Below are 14,915 nucleotides of genomic sequence, written 5' to 3'. Positions count from 1 at the left end.
GGGCTGTCACGTGCAATTCAATGAGCTGCTGGCTGGCGTTTTGCTGGGCCTTTTACAGATGAATCAATTGCTCTCCTGCCTCCCGCTGGCTGGGAAGTTTAAGGCCAAAGGCTGGATTCAAAGGGGACATGGAACGTGGTGTCAGCTGGAGGCTGGGATGCTCTCACTCCCTTAGCCCTCCGGACACTGCTGTACCAGTGTGTGATGGAGCCTCTAGTGATGGAACGTGCAAAGGAGCTGGGCGGAGGGGTTTCTTCCAGTAGTGCAGGGGCTGCTTTAACTCAAGCCTTCTTCCGCCTCCTGCTCGTTGCGTTCCTTGGGTCTCTCGGCACGTGGCTTACAGGGATTAGCCTCCCTTACATTCACATCAGGCGGCCACGGTTGAAGCGGAGAGGTTAGCAGCAGGGTCAGTTACGTGTAGGCGAGTGGGTACAACTCCAAGGCAGGGCAAGAAAACGTGCAGCAGCCGAACGGATCAATTTAAGCAGGGCAAACCCTTAGCGTAACCACACTCGGACTCACTTAAACTGCTCTTAAGCTTAGTTCAGTCAGGCCTGGTCTATACACAGCGTTTCACAGTCTAACTAGAGGTGTGAATTTAAACCAGTTTAGTTAAAGCAGTTCACAAGGGCACAGGGGCCACTCTTACTGGGGCCTGAGAGGGGCTTATTACAGGTTAGCCTGAACAGATCCCGAACAGACTTAGGACAGGGCACTGGAATAAGTCGGGATATTATGGGTTCTAGTCCCAGCGCTGCTACTGGTCTGGGCAACTCGCTTCATAGAATATCAGGATTGGAAGAGACCTCAGGAGGTATCTAGTCCAACCCCCTGCTCAAAGCAGGACCAATCCCCAACTAAATCATCCTGCCCTGTGCCTCAGTTTCCCCTCTGTATAATAGGGACAGCGATATTTGCCTTTCTTTGAAGAGCTGCAGGTGGACAGTGCTACGGGAGAGCTAAGCACTGGTGTTAGCCACCACCTCTTACAACAATGACTTCGCAGTGAGGGCTCAGCTGCTGTCACTTGTCATGGGAGGCATGGCCTTGCCAGGCAATGCCCAGGCAGAAGGTCAGAGGGAAAGGGGACCCAGCTCCCAGGAGATGCCACTAAACCAACTGCAAAACAGCAGCAAGACAGAGAGAAGAGGAAAGCAATTAGTTCCAGTTTCCATTGGCCAGGCCCTGCGTTACCTTGAAAGGACCACTGCCAGCTTTGAAGCAGCATCTGTTTCAACAAGATACAGCTCAATCCACGGCGTTCCCTGTTTAGATCTTATTTATTTGTGTGTCCTGATAGAGGCTGGGCCCGGCCAGAATCTCTCTCCTCCCTTGCACGTCCAGCCGTGCTGCAGTACCGAGCTTCTTCAGATAGCACAGAATCCCCCTGGGAGCTGAGCCCCCTTGCGGGGACAGGGTGGCACGTCTGGATTTCACAAATACGACTATTTTGCGCTTCACTGGTGCTCTCACAGCACTTACAAATGCAGGCACCATTATCCCCAGATGGGAAACTGAGGCGGGGGGGGAGTGACTCATCCAAGGTCACATAGTCAATCAGTGGCAGAGGTGGGAAGAGAACCCTGTGCATTAGCCATTGGACAACACTGCCTCCTATTTCAAAGGGGACTGGATACCGAAATGAACCCAGGCCACTGTTCTGCCCACCTCATCTCTGCTAGTCTAAGGTACTTGCATGGCCCCGGCTTCCATCGTACCTGAGCGCCTCATGATCTTCTATGTGTTTATCCTCACAACCCCCCCCTCCCGTGAGGCAGGGCAGAGCCATTAGTAGAGAGGGGAAACTGAGGCACGGAGGGACTAAGGCAGATGACAGAACAAGGAGCAATGGTCTCAAGTTGCAGTGGGGGAGGTCTAGGTTGGATATTAGGAAACACTATTTCACTAGGAGGGTGGTGAAGCACTGGAATGGGTTACCTAGGGAGATGGTGGAATCTCCAGCCTGAGAGGTTTTTAAGGCCCTGCTTGACAAAGCCCTGGCTGGGATGATTTAGTTGGTGCTGGTCCTGCTTTGAGCAGGGGGTTGCACTAGATGACCTCCTGAGGTCTCTTCCAACCCTAATATTCTAGGATTCTATGAACACTGCTGTGAGGCAAGGAAGTGCTACTAACCCCAGTCTACAGAGACTAAATGACTGGCTTAAGGTTCCTTGGCAAAGCAAGGAAATGTACGCAGACCTCCTGAGTCCCAGGCCAGCACCCTAACCACTGGGCCATATTTCGTCCCCTATCAACCCATCACTTTCACAAGCAGTCAATTCCATCGGTACGCTGAAGGGGCCCTGTCCCAGGTAGGAGCCCAAAGTGAAACCTGGTATTTGCAAAAAATGCATCAAGACAGCTGTCTGATGCCAAGTTAGCACATCTGCCAAGACTCAGCTAGAGAAAGGGCTCCATTTGTGACTCACCCGGAGGAGCCTGCAAGAATCACAGCTTGAATCTTAGCTGGAGTAGCACGGAACGGACCCACACACAGTCACAGCCTATCTGGCCACCAGGTTACTCCTGGGGGAATTCTGTGCCACTGGGCACGTGCAGAATTCATCTCCCCCGGCAGATTTTTTTCTCTGCAGAAAATACATTCTGGCGGAGAGGCGCTGCAATTATGCCTTTCGCCCACCAGGGGATGCTGTGTCATCAGAACAGAGGGCAGTCGGCTCACCGGCCGTACCAGCCCAGCAGCCAATAGCGGGAGGAGAGGCTGCATTCCCCACAGCATCCTGACCATGGGGCCAGGTGAGGAGGCACAGGATATGGAGGGGAACAGACAGAGCAGGGCACATGGGGCTGCTGGGGGATGACAGACTTGGCTTCAGAATGGCTAGTGGGGGGGCAGACTGGGGCAGGGGCTGAATGGGACACATAGGGACAGGAGAAGAGGTGGCTGAGTGGGGGGGTGCAGGGACACATGGGGATGGGGGAAGTGGGGTGCAGGGACACATGGGGACAGGGGCAGATGTGCCTGACTGAATGGGAGAGGCTAGGGGTCAGCCAGGGTGTGCATGGGGGAGGCTCCCCAACTCTAACAATCCCCCAGCCCCAAAAAGTTCCATACTTCTCCCACCCACACCCAACAACCCCCAGGTTCACTCCCAGGCCCCTTCCCAGAAATTACGTTCCTCTCCCTCAGATCCTCCGTTACCCCTGACTCCCCCAAGCCTTTGCACTGCTTCTGAGGGGTGTGGGAAATACTTTTCTGCATTGTAGTTTAAATAAATTATTACTCAAAGCTCTCTATTAATATGCCTAGTAAGGAATCTATTTGTGAAAAAACAGTTCCCAGATCTTTTTTGTTGTCTATATTATTACACACATACTTCCCCACCACAGGTGTTTTGAAATAAATGACCAATATAATTGAAACTGGCGTGATTATAATGTGTTGTTTGGGGTAATAAAATATGAAGAATTTTGCAAAATTTTTATTTTTTTGGCATCGAGTTCCCCCAGGAGTAACCAGGTGCACTGGGGAGAGTGCAGATTACTGGTGAACTGCAACAGTAATCCTGCAACACCAAGCCACCAGCACGCATCGCCTAGCTCCCACATGCAACCCTACCATAACAAACCAACAGCATGTGCAGCCCAGTGCTCACATACAACCCTACCACAAACTGCGAGCGAGCCCAAGAACCCGTCTGGGTACACACAGCGAAGAGAAACATCCCAGTTACAGCCCCCAGCTCTATGGGGTTAGAAAAGAGTAGAGCAAGATGCGCTTTTAACTATTAGCAATACCTTGCTCAAGTCAACTGAGTTGGATCAGGGAGTGTTCTAGTCTGTAACGAACCTTGGATTCTCGCCAGCATTAGAATAATGAAGTGGACATGAACAATGGTCTTGGACTGAGACCAAGTTCCTCTGAAACCGGCTTGGCAGTGGATGGGGTTGTGAAATTAACAGCTGAGCAGTTATAACAGGAGACACGTGGACTGCGATGTGAAAAGGGCATCCTAAGAACCCACTAACCATTCCCAGCCTTTGAACGGAAGAGCGCCCAATGGAAGAGGATGGGGCATCTCTCACTGCAGTCCCCTGGGAACACTCTATAGCCTGCTAAGAGACCCTGAATTGAACTGGACAGGCTTGATTCTCCAGGGCCCTGCTCCATACACAGTCCTGTACACGCCCGGCCAAAGCAGGAGTAGAACTACGTACAGGTGCCAATGACAATGCAACCTGCAACGCGGTGAAGGTTCATGGCTCAGCAATCCTAGCTCCGCTGCACTCCACAGCCCATGGGCACACAATCAGCAGCCGGAAATATCTGCCACTCCAAATATGGAGAGCGTTCCATCATTTGGGGACTTGTCCATCTCTTTCTGGAGTCAGCTGGGGACTAGCTGTCCCAAACTCCATACCATACTCATCACAATCCCTTCTGTAAAGCGCCAGATGGAATGATGTTGATCTGTCCAAGCCCAGGGCAGCCACCCACCAAGAGAAGACCACCCCACGCTGAGAACACATCAACCCGCAGACAGCGGCAGGGCCTGCCACAATGGGCTTCTCAAGGCTAGGACGGGGAAGCTGGCTTCTTGTGACATTTCACTTTTCAAAGCCTTTCAGGATAGTTTATTCACAGCCGCTGCTGACAGGAAATGTTAATTGGATTTCTCGCAGACTGCGGCGGTGTCCGAGAAGGGCTGAAATGTAAGATCTGACTTATCAGCCCACGAACCTTTGTGCCGCAGTTGAGTCTCCGCATCAATTATACGACAAACTCAATTCCTCCATCTTATCTTCCTAATTATTTTTCTTTCACCCTGGCCATATTCCCTGCCCTGGACAAATGCATCAAATGGATCATCACAGATACTAACAAAGCTAGGGAAGAGCAGGAACTGAATTTCCAGATAGGAACTGAAGGTCATGCTAGATGAAAAAGTTTACCCTTAGGTCACAGAGTTGACCTACTACCTTGACGTTGAGAGATGATTCATGGTCTTGGGCTTAGCTAGGTCTCAAATCTTCTCCTACAAGCAATGTGGTCGCTCCGATGTCTTAGAGGTAAGCAGTCCCTTAGAGCAGTGGGCCAGCCGCCACGTAAGCGTTGCCCCCTGTCAGGGTTCCCTCTCCACTCTGAACTTTAGGGTACAGACGTGGGGACCCGCATGAAGACCCCCTAAGCTTATTTCTACCAGCTTAGGTTAAAAACTCCCCAAGGCACAAATACTTCCTTGTACCTTGGATTAGGTAACTCTGCCACCACCAAGTGATTTAAACAAACAAGCCCTACTTTCCCCAAATATCCTCCCAAGCCCCTACACTCCTTTTCCTGGGCAGGCTTGAGAATAATATCCTCACCAATTGGTACAGGTGAACACAGACCCAAATCCTTGGATCTTAAAACAATGAAAAAAATCAATCAGGTTCTTAAAAGAAGAATTTTAATTAAAGAAAAGGTAAAAGAATTACCTCTGTAAAATCGGGATGGTAAGTACTTTACAGAATAACAAAAGACTCAACAACACAGAAGATCTCCCCTCTAGGCAAAACCTTAAAGTTACAAAACCAGGTATAAACCTCCCTCTTGACAAAGGAAATCACAAGCCAAAATAAAAGTAAGCTAACGCATTCCTTCGCTAGTACCTACTAATACTAATGGAGTTGGATTGCTTGCTTTCTTGATCTGTCTCCGCCAGCACACAGGACAGACAAAGAACCGACAAAACAAAGCCTTTTCCCCCTCCCCAGATTTGAAAGTATCTTGTCCCCTTATTGGTCCTTTTGGTCAGGTGCCAGCTAGGTTACCTGAGCTTCTTAACCCTTTACAGGTAAAAGGATTTTGTGTCTCTGGCCAGGAGGGATTTTATAGTATTGTACACTCTTCCCTTTATATTTATGACACCCCTAGATCTCATGAGTGGTAGGGCCCCTCTAGCAGTCCTGGAAGGTGCTACAGCTACAGAAGGTCCTACCCATAGAGAGAGGCGATCGCTTGGGGAGGCTGTATGGAACCCAGAGAGCTGTAAAGCTCAGACCATGATACCCTGAGCTTCCCTGGGGGAAAACCAACAGCGTGACTGGAGCACAGGGGAGACGAAGACCCACCCTATTCACCAGACAGGCTGCCACACCCTGGACCAGTGGAAGCTTTTCTTGCAGGGCTCGCCTTCCCAGGCATAGCACATTGCAGCCAGCCAATCTGCAGGTCACAGGAGCAAATGTGAACCCTCCTAACACCCTTGGCAGGCAGCCACAGTCTGGGGAAACTGAGGCAGCGTGGGTGAGTAACTTGCCGGGAAGTTGAGCGACAGTCCAGGGGCCACAGCAATTAGAACGCTGCATTCAGTCCAGGAAAGCCAGACCCCAGAAAGGAGCCAAACAAACGGAGCTGGGCGAAGAGCCGCTGAGGCGAAGAACAGGCCAGAGGGGCTGAGATACGAAGGAAGACGGAGAGGTGGGTAGATATCACTGGGTCACGGGGGCACTCGTGGGAGGGGCAGGGCAACTCAGACACTCGAGGGGTAAATAGCAAGAACGGGAAGCAATAGTCGGTAGGTGAGTGACACATGCCCCTCCATTGTATCACCTGTCAAGAGACCCCAGCGATGAGGGTGGCATAAAAGATTGTATGTGGCAGATTCATGCAACACCATTGGCCTTTTAGGTCAGTTCCCTTCCCTCCTCCAAAGATGGACCAGGGAAGAGTCTTTAAAGGAAAGTCAGGGGCATCTGTCATTTAGGATATTTAAGAGAGGCAGCGTGGTCTAGTGGATAGGATACCAGTGACCTGAGTTTTATTCCTGGCCCTCTGTCACTGAGCAGCTGTGAAATCTTGGGCAAGTCTTATTTAGACTGTAAGCTCTTTGAGACAGGCTATCTATATCTATATGTACAGCACCTAACACAATAGCCCCAAATGCGATCCAAGAGGTCTCTATATAGATAACAGACTGGCAAAAACCCTAGAAATTATACTATACGGAAAAACCTTGCATTTACTGTAGGAGATGGACCCAATCCGTCACCTCCGTTTCTTGAATCGTGCTGTTATAGGGTTCCTGATCCCCTTACACACACACACACACACACACACACACACACACACACACACACACACACACACCCCACCTGGCTCAAAGCTGTGCTTTCACAAGCAATCACAGTCACTCAAAACATAGTTTAATAAAAGCACCAGCACTGCACTGAAGAGATCCCCAGACACACAATGCACAATTAATTAAACCTGCTAAATGCATTTCCAGCTACAGCTAATGTGGCAGAGAATCTCCAGGCCAGGCTGCTGGGATTGGGGCAGGTGACTGTAGGAGCTAAGCACACACACAGCATTCCCATCAATCAGACTGATGAACAGAAAGAATAGATTCTCTTTTTCAGGGAGGATCAAACAATAAATATATTTGGTTTTTCAAAAAGCGAGTGTTATCTGGGGAGCAAGCAAAGTTTGTTTTGTCCCAATTAATTGCTTTAAGTACCTAAGGCCTCCCAAGAAAGGTAGATTGATTTGATCTCCTGCAAACATTTTTTAGATTACTTACCTCCTGGGATCAGTAGCACGGCTCTTAAACTCCATCCCCATACAGTTATAGCTGGGCAGCAGATGGTGCAGAGAGCATTTCATCCGCAAGCGAACTAAGTGAAACACGGAGCACACCCCTCCACAAACGGGTCAGCCCCACAGATTTAACAGTTAGCACATATATGGCACGCACATGTTTAATTACATTTCAGATGCTTGCCACTGCCCTTTGGACCGTGATAAAGGGGCGGCTGAGAAAGGGCCTTTAGAGTGGGGAACGGGCAAGAAAAATAATGGAAGAACCATTCAAGTAAGGATGCTTTGAACAGTTCATCAAGTGCTGCCGGGCACTACAGAGCATTTGATACAATGTCTGCAGGGGGGATGGACTCTCAAGGGATTCGAGATGAGATATGGAGCCTTTCATCTCTAGCTTGCATTTCAAACTCTGACCTGGGTTGGTAGTTAACTCAAGGGATCTCCCTTGATGCTGAAGCAGCAAAGAGATGAAAGTATCTCTGGCTCTCAGCGTCTGTAAACCGAATGGAGTGAGGTTGGGAAGAGATCGTCTCATGGCATGGAGACAGCCGTAGGAGCTGGGAATATTCATCCAGAAGGACTCCAAGGAACATTACAAGGCACACAAGGGACCACTTTGCCCCTCACCTAAATGCAGCAACATATGGGGTAAAACACGGCAGCCACTTAACACCACACATCAATGCTAAACAATTATAGAACGAAGTGATAAACAGCCTCGTTCCCTCTCCAAGGGGGACGTTTTAGGATTGGCAGAATGCAGCTGTATGCCCCAAACAATGGCTTTTTAGCCAAAGCCCAGCTCTTAGAGAGGCTGCCCTGGGGCCCTGAATAACCACCAGTAGCAAGGACAACAAACACGTTTCCGTCTCATCCAACAGATAGCACCCCCAACAACACTGCCCCCTAGCACCAAGCTGGGGCACTGCTTCCATACCAATGAAAGGAAAAAGTGCTCAATATCAACACCATTTCCTGCCGCATGTGGGGGTTCCTTAAAAACTGCCCATCCACACACTGACCCAGCCTAGCTACAGAGTCCTGGGTAGGTAAAGAGTTAACTGCGTAACCTTTCTGCCACTGGGAGGAGGGGGAAACTATAGCGGGGTTGATTCCACTAAAGACGCAGATGCATTTCCCATCTCTTTACCAAGCGATTCAGGCATTGTTTAAAAATGATGTAGCAGAAGGTTCCCAATTAGCCAGCTGCTATTTAAGAGGCAATTAAACTTCCCCTGCAAGCAGCAAAGTGAAAAAGTCGTCACGTTCCTTGGAAGAGGCTGCAGACGGCGAAGCAGTTTTAATCCAGTCCCTGTTGCTTTACACTGGATTCTCTTTCAGCAGCACACGTGTCCTCGGAGGGAAAGCTGGCAACCTACATAGCAGGAGGATGGGCCTCCCAAGGAATTCATCAGAGCAAGGAGCTAGCAGAGAGTTGGCCAACTGTTTGCTGCTCTCCTTTGGGGCATTGTGAAATCCCAGACAGCTAATTCCTTCAGCAGTAAAGACCACAGAGGACCATAGCAACTAGAAATGAGGAGCATCTGTCAGGTTGTCTCCATGTGGAATACAGAACAGTACATACATGCAGCCACATACGGAGAGAGGAAGAGGACTAGAGTGGAACCTCAACCAAGCAGAGCCGATAGTTTGTTCCCACCAGGCCTATAGGGGTCCATCTACACGACCCATGGGCTTTTGAGTGTAGGGAAGAGCACCACGCGATGCAGCATACTTCAAAACATGGGTGTGTAGCAGTGTATGAGAAAATGCTGCTTCCCTCCCATGACTTTCCCAGACGGCTTGCACTGGGAGGGATGGAATTCAAGGCACTCTACCTGTAATTGGGATGCAAAATGCCCAAGTTACTGATACCAGGTTTGATCTCTTAGGGGGCTTGTGTGGCTGGGCCAAAAAGGGTTAAGCAACTTGCAGGCTAATTGATCCAGATTCAACCTTTAGAGACGCAGAAGTCGTTAATGTTGGTGGGTTTTGTGTGTTAACAATGTAACACAATAGTTCCTGTCTATGGCTGTATTTTGTTAATTCAGAGATCAAAAGAAGATCTTCACATTTAAAAGATATCACTGTCTTAATTTCTCTTTGAAGTCTGTGGTAAATCACCTGTAAAATGATGAAGATAGGCAATTGCCTTGTGTTAATCCATGTAGCTAATTACCAGTGATGCTTGAGAAATAGGTTTACTTCCAAGCCACAACAACTGCCTATTGTTCACCAAGGACTGCATGCTGCTACAGAACTATAAAGGGGACGCTTGGGTCCTGCTTATGCTTTATCAGGGGAAGCATTGACCTACAAGATTGAGGTCTCCAACTTTATTTTGGGTCGCCCTGATATGGAACATTGGACTAAACCTATGAACTAATTCTGAAAGAACTTTGCAACTCTCAAGTTCACCGTCTCTACTATGAAACTGGCCTACATACTTGATTCATATCTGTATGTATAACGATCTTTTAACCAATACTCTCTCTCTTCTTTTTTAATAATTTTAGTTTTGTTAATAAGAATGGGCTGTAAGCCTGTATTTGGGTAAGCTCTGAAATATTCATTGACCTGTGGTGTAATGTGTCCGAACCTTTAGGACTGGTAGAACTTTTTATATGATGAATAAGATTTCCAATAATCTTCATCCTATTTGACTGCTATCTGGGTGGAAGCCTGTTAGGATATAGATATTCAGGCCTGTCTGTAAAGGCCTATACTTGAAGAATTTTAGGTGTATTCTTACCACTTAGCTAGTTATAGAGGTAGAAAAGAAAGACAGTGATTTTGATTCTATCTGTGTAAGGGCCTTCTCTTACTGTGACAGTCTGAGGCCTGGTTCTTAGGCTAAGGCCTTCGGCTAAGCAGCAGAGGCAGCCATAAACTGGGAAGTGAACGGTCACATCCTCACATTCCAAACTAGTCACATTGAAATAAGGTGCTATTGGGCTGTTAGGAATACAATCCTGTCCTGATATTCCTGTCACCTCCAGAGAAAGGGAAGAGCCTAGAACATGTAAAAGGAAACTTAGTTTGATAGCATCCTGTCTGGCAAGAACTCACTTATCAATAGCTGGGGTGTGAAATCCGCATTTCTGTATTGTTCTATCACTGTAGTCTCCACTTCCCTATTGTTTGTCTGTATAATCTCTGTCTGGTTCTGTGATTGTTTCTGTCTGCTGTATAATTAATGTTGTTGGGTGTAAACCAATTAAGGTGGTGGGATATAATTGGTTAAATAACCATGTTACAGTATGTTAGAATTGGTTAGTTACATTTCAGTAAAATAATAGGTTAAGGTATACTAAGCAGAACTCAAGTTTTACTATATAGTCTGCAGTCAATCAGGAAGTAAGGGGGGGGGCGAATGGGAACAGGGAATGGGGGTGGGGGAATTGGAATCATGTTTTGCTAAGGGGGGAATAGGAACAGTGAATGGGAACAGGGATGGCTCTGTGGTGTCAGAGCTGGGAAGGGGGACACTGAGGAAGGAAACTGGAATCATGCTTGCTGGAAGTTCACCCCAATAAACATCGAATTGTTTGCACCTTTGGACTTTGGGTATTGTTACTCTCTGTTCACGCGAGAAGGACCAGGGAAGTGAGAGGGTGAAGGAATAAGCCCCCTAACATCTTGGTGCCGTGACTCGGGTGCATCGCATAGGATAGGTGAATGGCAGCCCGTAAGTCCCCCTCCCCCCCACCCAACAGTCCGTGCAGCTACTTGGAGGGGGTATAGCGAACTCTCGTGATGGTAGTTGCGGGTTCTGCCAAGCCAGGGAAAAGGATTTTTTGGATAAATGGATAATGAAGAACCAGGGCCCATACCAGGTACAGGGGTCAGCCTGGGATGAGATTAAAAAGGAAATGGATGCAGTGTTAGAGGACCCAGAGGGATGGGGGGTGGCTGAGGAGCCCCCCCTCCTTTGGTATCTGGGTAGTGGAAGAAGGTCCCTGCCCATGGGGACTGGATGCCCTCCAGGGAAAGGAGGCACTTCAGCCCACTTGTGAGAGGTTTGAAGTAAGGGCAGCATTATGGGAAGCTGCCAGTAAACTTTCAAGGTTGGTGCTGTTTCAGCAAGGGCTGCTGAAGGGGTGTAGAGTAGTTCGGGTGGTTAAAGATGATTTGGCCCATCAGGGTTTAGAGTCAGAAGCAGAGTTAACAGACCAGCTTTAGAGACAGGAGCTGGGACTTGGTCCTGGGGAAGTGGAGGAAAAAAGAAAAGGTTTCAACCTGAAAAATGGCCGGGTTTGCAGGAGCAGGTAACTACCCCCACTCCTCTCCCAGAGCCAGGCTGAGAACCTGGGGGGAAGGGTTCCCAACTGTTCCAACCCGGGGAGTCTACTCTTGGTTCAGCACTAACTATATCCTTTTCTTCTTTTCCTTCTTCTTTCTCTCAGTTTACTTAATTTGCTGCTGGTAGCCTGTACTTTAAACTGCCCTGACAGGCTTCATTGGTTTCTTTCCACCTCTTCCCCTCCTCTCCCCCGGCCTGTCCACACTTTTGTTTTTCTGAAGTTTTAATGGAGGGGACTTTAGATACTTATGTAAAATGTTTTGTGTTTTGTTTTATTTGGGACAAAGTATGACGGAGGTCTGCTGTAGTCCACTGGAATTTTTGGAGGAACAGATCCATGGGCAACCATGGAGACAAATGTTTTACTGCCTTTTGAACAGTCTCAGGGTAAAGACAGCACAGGTTAAGGCATCTGTGTGGCAATAATTGTACTTGGTGGCTGAGTTGTTAAAAACAAAGTGCGCTACCTTAAAAAACTAAATGTAGGAGTAAGTAATTTAAAGAAGTAAGTGAAAAGTTACAAATACCTTTTGCAAAAATTGATAATTTAGGGTTTGGAGGAAAGTAAACATTTGGGATTTGTGAAAATGGTACAGGTAACAGTTGTGGTGTTACAAGAAGCAAGTTCTTGGTTTAATAATAAAACCCAGTTCTATAAATGTAACTGTATGTGCAACTCTGTGCAATCACATTGGATGGAAGCTTGGTAATTAAATTATACCAGGGGGTCAGGTAGGGTGGCTACTACCACCACGATGCTTCTGTCCCCAGAAGCCTTTACAGCTATTCGGAGGGAAAATGGGCCCTTTTCCCACAAAAATGGTCTATAGGGGACTGCTGCAGGCAGCAGGAGGAGAAATAATCTAATCAAATTATTTAACTATTGGGTAATGTGATCAAAATCACTAAAGGAATGACAGGGGTTTCTATTGGAACTTAACTTGGCTGCCCCTGGCTGTCTCTGGTTGTACAAGATGGGAGTGTAATCGGGGTACAGTTGTGTAGAAAAGAATAATCACAGTGCAAGGGATGTTAGGCAAAAAATAGTTGTGTGTGTGCGCACAGGAAAAAGAAAAGGAAAAAGGGAGCAATGATGGGAACACTGAGCCTTGGGGGGGCTCTGGGGGATTGGACTGTCGCTTTGGTAGGTTGCATGAAAACTCTGTGGGCACGGGGAGGCAGTTATACCTTGTGTAAAATTAATATGGCTAATATAATGTTATGGAGGTTAAACTATTTCCCAGGACATGTGCAGTGTATATTGGAAAAGAGGTAAAAGAAACGCAAACAAAACATGGTACTTAATTAAAATCCTATTGGGGCTCCAAAAGGAGCCACAATAAATTGTGCTTTCTTTTTCAAATCTCTGTGTGTGGTTTGGAGCAGGAGATGAAAGTGAAAAGTAAGGAGAACTCTGGTGGAAGTGGAATGTGTCCCTTTTAAGACAGTCTCTGAGCTGCTAATAGCTTTGGATCCAAAAGCAAGCCAAGAAAGCCTCTGTGTGAATGCAAATTATCTAGCTGATGGGGGAAGGAGGAAACTGCCGATAAGTAGCAGCACAAAGAACCTGCAAATAATGAATAAATCTGGTCAGCAAACAAGCTACTAGAAGACTCAGATTATGGCCCTCCAGAAAAGGGAGGTGAAAAACAAGTCAAGCCTGAAAATAAGGGCGAGGGGGGGGAGGAGAGAGAGAGAGTGTGTGTGTGTACAAAGCTGAAATCTGAAGCTGTCTCTCAGCTATTACCTGAAAATAAACTTAAAGCTTGGTACATCAAAGAAACTATTGCAAACCTGGTCTGTTGTACAAGAGGGGAAACTGAGGCACACCACCTCATGAATTTTATAAATGACCAGTGAGTGGGGTAATTCACTAGCCTGACTATAGAACAAAATAAGGAAAGCCTGGAGGTAATTCTTCTGTTTTTCCTGCCATTAGCAAGGACGTTTGTAAAAGGAATTGGTATTATTCTTAAGCAATAATCTGTCCCCACCAGCGGGGTGGAAATTGTTTTTTGTTTGTTTGTTTGTTTGTTTTTCAGACACTCTACAAGCAAGTTGGCGCCAGCGGAAGAATAACCCAGAATACCATGGATCTATGTTCTGTGTTGTTTGTCTGTGGTGCTTGTCTCGTTGCTAGCATGACATGGGTGGGGGATGGCTTCAAAAGGCTGACCGGGGGGGGGGGGGGGGGGGAAAAGGGGGGCGGGAGATGTGTATGGGAATGCAAAATCTCAGCTAGGAGTCCAGCACCTGTGTAATAGCTACCATGGTGCCTGGAAATGAAACGGCAACTAAGGTGGGCCCCACAAGCCCTATGGGAATAATGAGAAGGGGAGGAGCTCACTGGGAATCAATGGAGGGGTGTGTAAAATGGTGTAAATCCAGAGAAGATGTTTAGATGTGCCCCTCTCCTATGACGATGGAGGAGCAGGATCAATGGCCTATGGCAAGGGGCGGACAATTGGGTGTACTGCGAATAAGGTGTTTTGCTGGAAATGTACAGATTACTGGGGGCACAATTACATCAGCCCCTAACCAAACTACACACATCTACACGTGCTATCTGGACTTTAGTGCACAAATGGATCTGTAAATCTTATTGCTGTGAATCATCAAACCAGGACATACGGCCTGATTCCTTCCCAAGTGGTTAAGTTGGTTTGGACAATAACCCATTTCTCTGTGGACATTCAGTGGACTTATGATATGGACAAAAGCACGTCAAACCTGCAGGGGCAGCTTGTTGCAACTGGATACATTAAGATCTTGCCCCTGTCGAAGGAGGAGAGGCCGTGTTTTGGTGGTAGCTTGAATGTTGGACCATACTGCAGTGGTCAGGACTCGGTGTTGCTGTGGATTGGGGATTGTTAATTGTACTTGTGTTGCGTTGCATATGGAGATAACCTATAAGTAATGTAGTAAGCCCTCCCCACCCCCCAGTGTACTAGACAACCCAGACCCAACCTCCTCGGGCCCACTCTAATGGGAAGTCTGGAACACTGATTGGAATAGGTGTGGTATGCCCGTATGAGAGAAGGTGCAAGGCACTATACTACACAAGGG

At 47.7% G+C, this 14,915-nt stretch overlaps 1 protein-coding gene across 1 annotated transcript in view; it reads right to left on the bottom strand.

The window, feature by feature from the left end:
- LOC101948727 (bifunctional epoxide hydrolase 2) overlaps nucleotides 1-14,915 on the bottom strand; it is an 85,438-nt gene that overhangs the window by 34,821 nt on the left and 35,702 nt on the right. The window lies entirely within an intron of this gene.

Source organism: Chrysemys picta, chromosome 3 (assembly GCF_011386835.1).
Source record: "Chrysemys picta bellii isolate R12L10 chromosome 3, ASM1138683v2, whole genome shotgun sequence".
Lineage (NCBI taxonomy): Eukaryota > Metazoa > Chordata > Testudines > Emydidae > Chrysemys > Chrysemys picta.
This window is presented reverse-complemented; position numbering and strand designations above follow the sequence as displayed.